The following is a 14,385-nucleotide window of genomic DNA, read 5'->3' as shown; positions in this document are numbered from 1 at the left end:
GTACTTTTCTGAAGGTCTCCTTGGCCTTGGAACTGTATATCTCCAGAGTACAGTTACTGGTCCTACCAACCTGTCCAGTGTTTTTGCTGCTTGTTGTTTTTTGTTTCCTACTGTTCTTGTCTCTCTTTCCACTCACCCCAACAGGTTGAGGCAGATGGCCGCCCACCCTAAACCTGGTTCTGCTGGAGGTTTCTTCCTCTAAAGGGAATTTTTCTGCTACACTGTCCCTAGTATTTGCTCATGTGGGGTTGTTGGGTTTTCTAGATAATTTTGTATACAGTTACATTTTGTAAGGTCTTTTTATATAAAAATAAATTTAAAAAATATCTATTACCATGTTATACATTTGTGATTAAATTTCACAAAAACATGTAACATCAAATAACTAGAATGTGCAATACCTTAAAAAATGCGTGTGATTGCTGAAAGTAAGCTGTCACAGCTCCTTGCATCTTATACTACTAGAAAATTAAAGCTGTGAAAACATAAGAAGCCCTTCCCATAGCGCCTAAGAATTGCAGAAAAGGGTGGTATCATTGAATTCGGTGTGGTCAAATTAGGGAATGTACCATATTTAAAGACATTTTGATAAAGTATGATAAATTATGTTTTAGAGATTAAAAATCGCGGAAAACGTAGTCATACAGAAGTGGGCATTCCAAATTACAAAAATTTTGGAAACAATTTTTTTGAAACATCTAAGGCACACAGGGAGAAAGACGTTATTTCTACCACTTATAGCTTAGGAGTTGAAAGAGTTGAAAAAGTCAGATGCGAAAACTGTAATAACTGTGGGCCTACACATGGTGGTGCTATAGAGGCATGTTTGTAGTATGTGACGCTATTTAGCATGGGGCAGCTCTCTATAAAGTTTTATCACTGTAGCATTTATAGTTTTTTGAGAAAATCACTGTTTTTGAGCACTCCCATAGACTTTCAATTTTAAATAAAAAACTATAAAAAGATTATAAATACTCAACAATAACAAATAGCAGCACTATTAGTATATATTCAAATAGTTATTTTTTAGTAAATTGTTATTTATTAATACTTTTATCAGCTTCCCTTTATTTCAGTGACCTTTGTGTTGGGACCCTTCTGTTAAAGTCTTTGGAAGAAAAGACAAGATTCTGGCAACGGAGAAGTGATTAAACTTTCATTTTTCATTTTGAGTTGCAATGAAATTTCAGCAAAATGGACTAATCTGCCACATAATATTTTCACTTTGATTTTCAGGGTGTCTTCGAATTCAGCCAAGTGAAGTCGATCATTTTCATTTCCAGCAGACAGTGTGGCTTCCTTTCGTTCCTTAGACATTACCCAGTCCATATCAATATAGATTTTCAGCATGATTTTGTTCCCTATAGAGGTCTGATGTGTTCCTTTAATTTTTTTGAGCACTGTATTCTGCAGTTTCACTCTCAGATTCCTTTACCCCATTTCATTTTACAGTGTGATAGCATCAAACAGAGGAGAAATACTACGATTGCAAACTTACCCTGCATTGTCTTAGGCTTCTTGTATCCATGGTAGTTGAATGGTGCTGTCCTCCATTATGTACTGAGCTGTTACCGGCTGTCCTGGCAGTAGCATCGGATGTAAATAGAACTCGACGTCTATATGCTGCAGAACCAGCTTGTCTTCGGTTTGAAGTGTTACCTTGTTCCTCCTAGGGTCAGTGCAGATGAAAGTTATTAAAATTAATTTGCGACAATTAAATCATAAATTAGCCAAGAATTCTAAACATATACTACACACATCTCTATTTATCCATTGAGATCAGATTCAGTGGTCACTTTATAATGTACGTTTTAGCACAAAGGACATTTAAGAGGTAAACACTGAACTGCTAGTATTTGTTGAAGTGAGGTTCACTCTCAGTCTGTTCTATCTCTGATGTTCTACTCATCACTTAACTGTGCACAAAACTCTGGGAATTTAGACTGTTGTGTAAAAAATATAAATGTGAATTAAATCTGAATAATAACTATGGAGGTGATATTCTATTTTCAATGAAGAACATAGTTCTGAAATTTAAGAGCCTAATTTAATGATTTTGTTTTCTTAAAGTTCTCCTAAAACCCTTCCCTCAGACTCAGAATGTCTCTGCTCACGTTCAGATTTGCACTGGTTATGTTCAAATCTCTAACTCTGGTCTCAGATTTCCTGTGCTCCTGCTCAACCTTTTCTCCTTGCACTGAGGCTCTTGATATGTCATTGCAAATTTTAAACACTTGGACACTCTTAAGATTCACTAGCCAATAGAACTGACCGATCACATAATGGACGAGGGTTAAACAAGAAGAGTCTGGCTTAGCAATGGGGTATTATGCTATTTATTTATTTATCTATCTATCTGTGAGCACAGAGGTAAAGCTCCTGGCTGCTGTTTTAGTACCAACCTATGTATTAAGGTTACAAGTGCAAAAGGAAAGTAGCAAAGATTTAGTTTTTTTTCTGACAAGCAAGTGAAGTCTGTGGCAGGCAAAGAGAAGATTCTGGCAACGGAGAAGTGATTAAACTTTACAAAATATGGCTTCTTTTCAATTTAATTAGCTAAACTTACAATGGCACTGTTTCCTCTTTTGCAAACATTTCAGCACATTACCGCCCTCACAGGTGCTGATTGGAATCGACGTTCCCCATAGAGTGAGCGCCTCAGTCAGTTGAAATTTGTGGGCAGCAGGGATGTATGTTTACTTTATCAATGATTCATTTATTTACTTATGATTGTGTCATTTCTTTTTTCATTGGGTTTCACATTTATGTCATGTCCTGCCACCAGGTTGCACCTCAGACTGTTTAGGAGCTCAGTGATGGCTTGGACTAGATCTGGGAAGAGATGCCCCAGGACACCGTCCATTGTCTCTTTAGGAGCAAACCCCGACATTATCAGGAATGCACACAAGCACGAAGCGGTCATAACAACTGCTGAATAACATTTTGAGTTGCAATGAAATTTCAGCAAAATGGACTAATCTGCCACATAATATTTTCACTTAGATTTTCAGGGTGTCTTCGAATTCAGCCAAGTGAAGTCGATCATTTTCATTTCCAGCAGACAGTGTGGCTTCCTTTCGTTCCTTAGACATTACCCAGTCCATATCAATATAGATTTTCAGCATGATTTTGTTCCCTATAGAGGTCTGATGTGTTCCTTTAATTTTTTTGAGCACTGTATTCTGCAGTTTCACTCTCAGATTCCTTTACCCCATTTCATTTTACAGTGTGATAGCATCAAACAGAGGAGAAATACTACGATTGCAAACTTACCCTGCATTGTCTTAGGCTTCTTGTATCCATGGTAGTTGAATGGTGCTGTCCTCCATTATGTACTGAGCTGTTACCGGCTGTCCTGGCAGTAGCATCGGATGTAAATAGAACTCGACGTCTATATGCTGCAGAACCAGCTTGTCTTCGGTTTGAAGTGTTACCTTGTTCCTCCTAGGGTCAGTGCAGATGAAAGTTATTAAAATTAATTTGCGACAATTAAATCATACAATAGCCAAGAATTCTAAACATATACTACACACATCTCTATTTATCCATTGAGATCAGATTCAGTGGTCACTTTATAATGTACGTTTTAGCACAAAGGACATTTAAGAGGTAAACACTGAACTGCTAGTATTTGTTGAAGTGAGGTTCACTCTCAGTCTGTTCTATCTCTGATGTTCTACTCAACACTTAACTGTGCACAAAACTCTGGGAATTTAGACTGTTGTGTAAAAAATATAAATGTGAATTAAATCTGAATAATAACTATGGAGGTGATATTCTATTTTCAATGAAGAACATAGTTCTGAAATTTAAGAGCCTAATTTAATGATTTTGTTTTCTTAAAGTTCTCCTAAAACCCTTCCCTCAGACTCAGAATGTCTCTGCTCACGTTCAGATTTGCACTGGTTATGTTCAAATCTCTAACTCTGGTCTCAGATTTCCTGTGCTCCTGCTCAACCTTTTCTCCTTGCACTGAGGCTCTTGATATGTCATTGCAAATTTTAAACACTTGGACACTCTTAAGATTCACTAGCCAATAGAACTGACCGATCACATAATGGACGAGGGTTAAACAAGAAGAGTCTGGCTTAGCAATGGGGTATTATGCTATTTATTTATTTATCTATCTATCTGTGAGCACAGAGGTAAAGCTCCTGGCTGCTGTTTTAGTACCAACCTATGTATTAAGGTTACAAGTGCAAAAGGAAAGTAGCAAAGATTTAGTTTTTTTTCTGACAAGCAAGTGAAGTCTGTGGCAGGCAAAGAGAAGATTCTGGCAACGGAGAAGTGATTAAACTTTACAAAATATGGCTTCTTTTCAATTTAATTAGCTAAACTTACAATGGCACTGTTTCCTCTTTTGCAAACATTTCAGCACATTACCGCCCTCACAGGTGGTGATTGGAATCGACGTTCCCCATAGAGTGAGCGCCTCAGTCAGTTGAAATTTGTGGGCAGCAGGGATGTATGTTTACTTTATCAATGATTCATTTATTTACTTATGATTTTGTCATTTCTTTTTTCATTGGGTTTCACATTTATGTCATGTCCTGCCACCAGGTTGCACCTCAGACTGTTTAGGAGCTCAGTGATGGCCTGGACTAGATCTGGGAAGAGATGCCCCAGGACACCGTCCATTGTCTCTTTAGGAACAAACCCCGACATTATCAGGAATGCACACAAGCACGAAGCGGTCATAACAACTGCTGAATAACATTTTGAGTTGCAATGAAATTTCAGCAAAATGGACTAATCTGCCACATAATATTTTCACTTTGATTTTCAGGGTGTCTTCGAATTCAGCCAAGTGAAGTCGATCATTTTCATTTCCAGCAGACAGTGTGGCTTCCTTTCGTTCCTTAGACATTACCCAGTCCATATCAATATAGATTTTCAGCATGATTTTGTTCCCTATAGAGGTCTGATGTGTTCCTTTAATTTTTTTCAGCACTGTATTCTGCAGTTTCACTCTCAGATTCCTTTACCCCATTTCATTTTACAGTGTGATAGCATCAAACAGAGGAGAAATACTACGATTGCAAACTTACCCTGCATTGTCTTAGGCTTCTTGTATCCATGGTAGTTGAATGGTGCTGTCCTCCATTATGTACTGAGCTGTTACCGGCTGTCCTGGCAGTAGCATCGGATGTAAATAGAACTCGACGTCTATATGCTGCAGAACCAGCTTGTCTTCGGTTTGAAGTGTTACCTTGTTCCTCCTAGGGTTAGTGCAGATGAAAGTTATTAAAATTAATTTGCGACAATTAAATCATAAATTAGCCAAGAATTCTAAACATATACTACACACATCTCTATTTATCCATTGAGATCAGATTCAGTGGTCACTTTATAATGTACGTTTTAGCACAAAGGACATTTAAGAGGTAAACACTGAACTGCTAGTATTTGTTGAAGTGAGGTTCACTCTCAGTCTGTTCTATCTCTGATGTTCTACTCAACACTTAACTGTGCACAAAACTCTGGGAATTTAGACTGTTGTGTAAAAAATATAAATGTGAATTAAATCTGAATAATAACTATGGAGGTGATATTCTATTTTCAATGAAGAACATAGTTCTGAAATTTAAGAGCCTAATTTAATGATTTTGTTTTCTTAAAGTTCTCCTAAAACCCTTCCCTCAGACTCAGAATGTCTCTGCTCACGTTCAGATTTGCACTGGTTATGTTCAAATCTCTAACTCTGGTCTCAGATTTCCTGTGCTCCTGCTCAACCTTTTCTCCTTGCACTGAGGCTCTTGATATGTCATTGCAAATTTTAAACACTTGGACACTCTTAAGATTCACTAGCCAATAGAACTGACCGATCACATAATGGACGAGGGTTAAACAAGAAGAGTCTGGCTTAGCAATGGGGTATTATGCTATTTATTTATTTATCTATCTATCTGTGAGCACAGAGGTAAAGCTCCTGGCTGCTGTTTTAGTACCAACCTATGTATTAAGGTTACAAGTGCAAAAGGAAAGTAGCAAAGATTTAGTTTTTTTTCTGACAAGCAAGTGAAGTCTGTGGCAGGCAAAGAGAAGATTCTAGCAGGGTGTCTTCGAATTCAGCCAAGTGAAGTTGATCATTTTCATTTCCAGCAGACAGTGTGGCTTTCGTTTCTTAGAGATTTAAAGTGTTAGCTTGTTCCTTTTAGGGTCAGTGCAGATGAAAGTTATTAAAGAATTATATATTGTATACTATACATATATCTATCTAACTATCTATATCATATTCAGTGGTCACTTTATTAGGTACTTTTAGCACAAAATACCTTTAAGAGGTAAACACTGAACTGCTAGCATTTGTTGAAGTGAGGTTCACTCTCAATCTGTTATATCTCTGATGTTCTACTCAACATTTAACTAGGCATCCCTGGGAATTTGGACTGTTGTGTAGTTGGTCAAATGTAAATTAAATATGAATAATAAGTATGGGGGTGATATTATTGCAGTAGTGAGGACTTCATGAACCTTTTCAATAACAAAATTCTAAATTTAAGGCATAAAATTCAGGCCTTAAAACCAGACAATTTAATTGATGCAGATGATAAACTAACCACAGCCAATCAGTACTTAGAATACTTTACTCCCCTTGAAGAGAATGAACTGATTTCACTCATCTCTTCTGCAAAATCATCAACTTGTACATTAGACCCTATACTGACATACTTTCTAAAACAGATAGTGCCAGAAATAATAGAACCCCTGCTGACAATCATTAATTCCTCACTCAGCAGTGGGTGTGTTCCAAAATCTTTTAAATTAGCAGTTATTAAACCGCTAATTAAGAAACCTGATCTCGACCCCTGTTAGCTGTCCAATTACAGGCCGATATCAAAACTCCCCTTTATCTTCAAGATTCTCGAAAAAATTGTAGCTGGGCAGGTATCACAGCACAGAGACAGCACTTGTTAAAGTAGAAAATGACCTCCTATTGGCCTCTGATCAGGGTTGCAGGCTACTTGATAATATATCACAGTAAATAGTTAGACATTATAATCTTCTGGACCTTTACTTCCAAAAATATTGTGTAACCGGACCTTAAATTTTAGTTGATTAACCCTGCGCTATACAAATAAATTGAATTGAATTGAATATTCTATTTCTAATCAAGAGCATAGTTCTTAAATTTAAGAGTATAATATAATGATGGTGTGCAGACACACCACCAAATTGCTATAATTGATCCTATCTCCTTCATCACCATCATCATTCTTCTTCTGCTCAAATAAGCCACATCCCTCCTCTGCACCTGTCCAAACCATTAAATAGGCTATTGATCATTTAAGTAAATATGATTATGATGTATATAACACTGTTCAAATTAAGAGGAGCTGTGTAAATAATACATTTAAAACTAATACAAATGTGGGAAATTTAGAAAATGAAATTAATAAACTGAGACCAGACAAATGCCTTTGTTTAATTTTCATTGATGTATTAAGGTTATAAGTGCAAAAGGAAAGTAGCAAAGATTTTGTTTTTCTTCTGACAATCTGAAGGGACCACTTTCATAACTTGCTGTGTGACCTGTGACCACAAGTTTCAGTCCTCAAGAATAAAATTCACACTGATGGCTCATTAAAGTCTCTGGTATCAGAAAACCTTTTTTTTTTTTAAAGTAAGACTGAAGTTTTTCCCAAAAACATTACTAAATAATTAATGTTCCCTGGATACTGCTGTCAGACAAGATTTTTTTTTTTTTGGAAAACACTCTTAACTCCCTATTCTTCATAATTCAACAAATCTAGTACATAACCTATTTGGACCACCCGTGACTCAATGGTACCAACTAATCTAAAAATAATTCCTTACCATTGTCCTGTAATTTGGTGTTAAAACGGTGCATTGGTGAGTCTTGGGAAATTCCTTCATAAAAGGAAATAATTTCCACATGTGTGAACTCTACTACACTCCTTCTGCTGATATGTTTCGACACAACATATTTATATATATATATATATATACACACACATATACAAATAACATGTAAATTTGTGTATTGGTCCAGGCAAGTGGCCTTTGTGCCTTCAGGAAATTTATACCATTGAAAATTGCTTACAGCAACAAGCTCTGCTGTATATTTTTTAAACGAGGTTCTTGCCTCAAATAAAACATTATGAAATTGCTGTATGTTTTTTTTTTTTATTCCCATTAAACCCCAGGAAAAAAACTGTCCACACAGTCCCCATTCTCTCTCAGGATTTCACCCTTAATTTAATTTTAAAATAATGAAATTAACAAGTCTATGTCACCATTTGAAATGACTGAGCCCTATAGGCATAATTAAGGTTGACTCTATGTAAGAACACTAAATCTTATTTTGTTCCTGTCCTTTCTATCTCATTGTACAGTTTACTTAATATACTTACTCTCTCCCTGGTGTCTGAAGACTCACTGGACTCAGATCCACCATGACGTGGAAGGGAAGTTGATGGTCTTTGATCCCCAGGTTCAGGACGTTTTTGCAGAAATATCTGCAGCTGTTTGTTTTTTAGTATGAGTATGTTGACTTCCTTTGAAATTTCACTTAAGGTAATTTTAAAAGACTTCTTGAAATCTAAGCTTCGGTTCTTGCTCATGCACTTAGTTAAAGAATCAAATTCTTCAAGTACTGCTGGGATGTCAGGACAAGAGTTGAAACGACGTGGGTATCTTGATATCACCTAAGTGTATCAACGAAGAAGAGAGGTAATGTTGTGAATTAAAATACAAATTAATTGTCTATAATTCCCTTAAGTTAAGTCATTATCATTAATCATAGTTGCCTATGAAGCGAAAATATAACCTAAATTATTGAATATCACAATGACCACAAAGTTATATTTTAGTTATAACACTTAGTTGTTTTTACCTGGTCCTTCTGAATTTGTTTCAGCAGCGCCTTGTGGAGATGTCTCAGGGATTTCCCTGTTGATGTACCTTTCAGGTTGTTGATTGCATGTCTTATCTCAGTTTGCAGAAGATTCAACTGTATCTGTAGGCTACGAGCAGCCATCAGCCATTCAGATGTGTTTCCAGATCCTAAAATCTCTTTTATTGTTGTATTGAGGTTTTCTTCAAGCTCAAAAGATCGTTCCTCCATCTCTGTCAACTCCTGGTCAAGATAATCAGATTCATATTATAATTAATTTCATTGCTTGAACATGTCAAAGCAGTCTGTAGGCTACAGTGCTCTAAAGTCTAATCTTATTTAATTTGTGTGGAGATTCTTTATAAACTACTCTGTATTCATCATTTAATTGCTTTTCATTTTTTAAGGAGTTTTAGCAATGTTTATTTTTCATTAATAATTACAACAACATACTTTATTGATCCCCTTGGGGAACTTTTGCCAGGCAATACATGTCAGTACTTCTACAGGTTTTCAATGTATTGTCCAAGGATGGGAAAGTGTGATCAGATGACCAGACAGGCTGATTAAATTAGCAAAATAATAGGAAAGGATCAATATCTTTTGAAAATATTTTCCATTGTAGTAAGAAAGGCTATTACTCAAAAATGGCTCCAATCAGAAATCATGGAAATTATTAAAGAGATATATGAGATAGAAAGACAAATCCTGTATTTTTAATTATTTATTAATTTTATACAAATGATTTGGTTCCTCAAATAAATTTGTATATTACACAAAGATAACTAAAGTAAATACAGTTTTAAATGATGATTCTGAATCAACAAATGACTTTAATAAGTTGCAATAACATGACTATTATGAAACATTAATTCAGATGGAGAACAGTAAAGACGGAAAATATTTATTGTCAGGTGAAGGAAAACTATCTGTTCGCTTAGAGGAATATGATCACAGTTGTGGATTTTTACCCTGATACTGCAGGAATAAATGTGAATTTTAAGGTAAGACAGATCACACTGACACACAAGATTGTTTGATAAATAACGTTACTGCTAAGTTCCATGTTTGACGTGTGTAACTTTACTGTTTTTGTTTTAGGAAACAGCTGAGGACAACAGATAGATTTCCACATTTTATACATATAGACAGATTTCAATGGGAAATTTATATCTATAATATTCCGTAGGGAAAAAAACTTTAAGTGGCACACATTTTCGAGCATTTTTCTGTGTTAAAGTTATGGTTGTTTACTTGATGTTGGTTAACCACTCTCACATGCCTTGTCTTTCCGTCTTTCCAAGTTTTGAATAATAAATATGTTTTATGTGTGCAAATTTAACAAATTGTGAAAGGCTTATCTTGTTAACCATTTAAAATACTTCATATAGCCATTTGGGATCTCAGAGCTCTCTTGTGACCATATGGGGATGTAACATGGCTAATTAAATTTTATTTGTACTGAAAATGGAATGACTTGTCTTACCTGTATATAGGTTGTATTTGGTTATTCTTTGATTAGAAAATGCCACAGACCTGTGTGTTTATTTATTGTTTTGATTTGATGGATTCTGGATACTGGATGTTGTAGCTACTTTGGTGAACTGCTGTTGAAAAGAATAAATTAACCTGGGAGTGCCTGCCTATTCCTTCTGACCAGAAAGATTCAATGAGATGCTGTTTCAACAAGCTATTCTAATTAACTATTAAAAAATGAGTGAGATGCATAAGAAATGCATGAATACTGTTGCTGTGTGACTTAATCTCTGATCTGTTTTGTTGACAGATGCTGTTCTTCAGGAATTTTCATAGACCAGCAGGTGCTGTTTAATAAAACCCATTGAACTCATTAATTAGTAGTTAGTCATAGTGATAATGTAATGTTTGTCAGACGTCTTTGATTGTTGCTACTGGTTAGTTTTGTGGTAAGTTTGCCACCCTCCATGCAGAGACCGGGATTTGAATAGGCAAGACCTCACTACACCTATAGTGCATGTACTGTTTATCTCACTTGTAAGTGGCTTGGGATAAAAGCATCTGCCAAATGACTATATGTAAATGTTATCGAGAATGTGTATTAAACACCAGGAGAACACAATGTAGGTTATTAATTATATATCACTTGTATATTTGTAGGACAATACATTAAGATTTTTTTATTATTATATAATACAGAACTAGTACACTTTAGTTTAACTAATCACAACAGCCATATACACAAGGTATAGGCTGCTAAATATAATTAGAGTTGTTCCACTTCAGCACACAAAAGCAAACAGAAAAATGTGCCAAATTTGTTCTCTAGTAGAGAAGCTTTTAACCCAACACACCTTGCACCGTCTTCACTTTCAATTTCTCAGCCAAAAAAAAAAAAGCCAACAAACCAAACAGATAAAACTGAAAGTTAAAGTTATAGTTAGTTTGAGCAACAAACAACATTTCTGTAAATTAATATCAGCTGCATTCAATCAATCAATTAATTATTATTATTTTTATTATTGTTGTTGGTGGTGGTGATGTCGCAGTTAATTACCTGCAGCAAAGCCTCCGAATCCACTAATCCTTGGTCCGTCAGTCCCGCACTGTAACCCTCGTACACGTATTTATCCTAAAGCGACATCATTTTAAGTTTAAGGTTTAATGCTGTGTGTCTTATAAACATATTGTGAGTCGCTTTGGATCAAAGTGTCTGCCAAATGACTAGGCCTAAATGCAAGGGTAAATATGTCAAACTACGTTATAGTAGCCTACCTTTGAAAGCTCCGGTCGTTCTTCCATAAAACTTTGGAACTGAATTTGAAGGGCTTGGAGCACGAATAATAAACTGTAAATCTTATCATAATTCTTCATCTTTCCTAACGAAAAGAATGAACAAATGTCGACTTAACAGTTGGTCTGCACGTACTGTGTAGATTCAGGAAGTGTTTAGTTGAGGAAGTGTTTAGTCCAGGAAGTACTTCATCGAGGGATTAACGTGCACTGCATGAATGGGGAATATAATATAATAATATATATATATATATATATATATATATATATATATATATATATATATATATATATATATATATACATATACAGTGAGGGAAAAAATTATTTGAACCCCAGCTGATTTTGTAAGTTTGCCCACTAACAAAGAAATGATCAGTCTATAATTTCAATGGTAGGTTTATTTGAACGGTGAGAGACAACAATGACAAAAAAAATCCAGAAAAATGCGTTTCAAAAAGAGTTATAAATTAATTTGCATTTCCATGAAGGAAATAAGTATTTGATCCCTTTGAAAAACGTGCTTTAATACTTGGTGGCAAAACCTTTGTTGGCAATCACAGAGGTCAGCCGTTTCTTGTAGTTGGCCACAAGGTTTGCACACATCTCAGGGGGGATTTTGGCCCACTCCTCTTGGCAGATCCTCTCCAAGTCATTAATGTTTCGTGGCTGATGTTTGGCAACTCGAACCTTCAGCTCCCTCCACAGATTTTCTATGGGATTAAGGTCTGGAGACTGACTAGACCACTCCATGACCTTAATATGCTTCTTCTTGAGCCAGTCATTTGTTGCCTTGGCCGTGTGTTTTGGATCATTGTCATGCTGGAATACCCAACCACGACCCTTTTCAATGCCCTGACTGAGGGAAGGAGGTTCTCACCCAAAATTTGACGGTACATGGCCCCATCCATCCTCCCTTTGATGCGGTGCAATTGTCCTGTCCCCTTGGCAGAAAAACACCCCCAAAGCATAATGTTTCCACCTCCATATTTGACGGTGGGGACGGTGTTTTTGGAGTCATAGGCAGCATTCCTCCTCCTCCAAACACGGCGAGTTGAGTTGATGCCAAAGAGCTCGATTTTGGTCTTATCTGACCACAACACTTTCACCCAGTCTTCCTCTGAATCTGTCAGATGTTCAGTGGCAAACTTCAAACGGGCCTGTAGATGGGCTTTCTTGAGCAGGGGGACCTTGTGGGCACAGCAGGATTTCAGTCCTTCACGGCGTAGTGTGTTACCAACTGTTTTTTGGGTGACTATGGTCCCAGCTGCTTTGAGATCATTGACAAGTTCCTCCCGAGTAGTTCTTGGCTGATTCCTCACCGTTCTCATTATCATTGAAACTCCACGAGGTGAGATCTTGCATGGAGCTCCAGACCAAGGGAGATTGGCAGTTAATTTATGTTTCTTCCATTTGCGAATAATTGCACCAACTGTTGTCACCTTCTCACCCAGCTGCTTGGCGATTGTCTTGTAGCCCATTCCAGCCTTGTGTAGGTCCACAATCTTGTCCCTGACATCCTTGGAAAGCTCTTTGGTCTTGGCCATGGTGAAGAGTTTGGAATCTGGATTGATTGATTGATTGATTGCTTCTGTGGACAGGTCTCTTTTATACAGGTAACGAGCTGAGAGGGCTGCCAATGTCAGCTCGTTACCTGTATAAGATCCACCTGGGAGCTAGAGATCTTGCTGACGGATAGGGGATCAAATACTTATTTCCTTCATGGAAATGTAAATAAATTTATAACTCTTTTTGAAACGCATTTTTCTGGATTTTTTTTGTCATTGTTGTCTCTCACTGTTCAAATAAACCTACCATTGAAATTATAGACTGATCATTTCTTTGTTAGTGGGCAAACTTACAAAATCAGCTGGGGTTCAAATAATTTTTTCCCTCACTGTATATATATATATATATCATATGGCTAATACAACAGGAGACTTGACTGTGAGAGGGTTGTTACCACCGCTTGGTTAATGAACTGCACCTTGCCACCGACCTGACTGGAGCATGTCTACCTCTTAAATAACCACAGAAGAGACGGTCTGAAGAAAGGTGTAGCAGCACGGGTTAAAGCTGCCACCAGTGCCGTTACCTACAAGATGCCGGTGGAAACTGGCCAAGGTGGAGGAGAGTAGAAAGGCATGTCTATAAGCAGAGAGAGAAAAGGAAAGGCAAGAGTGTAGGACTAAAAGCAGGGACATGATGCAGAGAAAGAAGGTGGACATACTGCCTGGAAACGGTGAGGTTACATGGAGCAGAGGTAAAGAAGCTCCAGAACTTAAAGTACTTAGGGTCAACAGTTCAAAGCTATGGAAAAAAGAGGGGAAGAGATGTGTGCAATCAGGATGGAACGGGTGGAGAAAAGTGTTCATGTTCACTTTTATGAAGGCCAATTTATTGTGGGGCTGTTTAGGCTGCACTTTGGTGTATGTGACAGTTTTTGCAACAAATACACTCTTAACTGAGTGTAGTTCTTATTACCTGTTACGATACCTGTTGTTTTATCGAGATACCATATCAAGCATGTCATATCAACCACTGTTTACAATAAAACTAAAAGATATACTCATTGGTTGGTATGTTTTTTTTATACATACAGTAAACAAAAATCATCCACTGATAATACTTCATGTATTACACGCAGTCATTGTCACAATCTATATTTAAACTGTTGATCCAGCATCCCAACAACAGCAATGTTACACATTCACTGTAGCTGCAGGTGATCTGACAGCTGAAAGATCATATAGTGTTTA

The sequence above is a fragment of the Anabas testudineus genome, chromosome 10 (assembly GCF_900324465.2).
Source record: "Anabas testudineus chromosome 10, fAnaTes1.2, whole genome shotgun sequence".
In the NCBI taxonomy this organism is placed as follows: domain Eukaryota; kingdom Metazoa; phylum Chordata; class Actinopteri; order Anabantiformes; family Anabantidae; genus Anabas; species Anabas testudineus.
Note: the sequence above shows the minus strand (reverse complement) of the source record.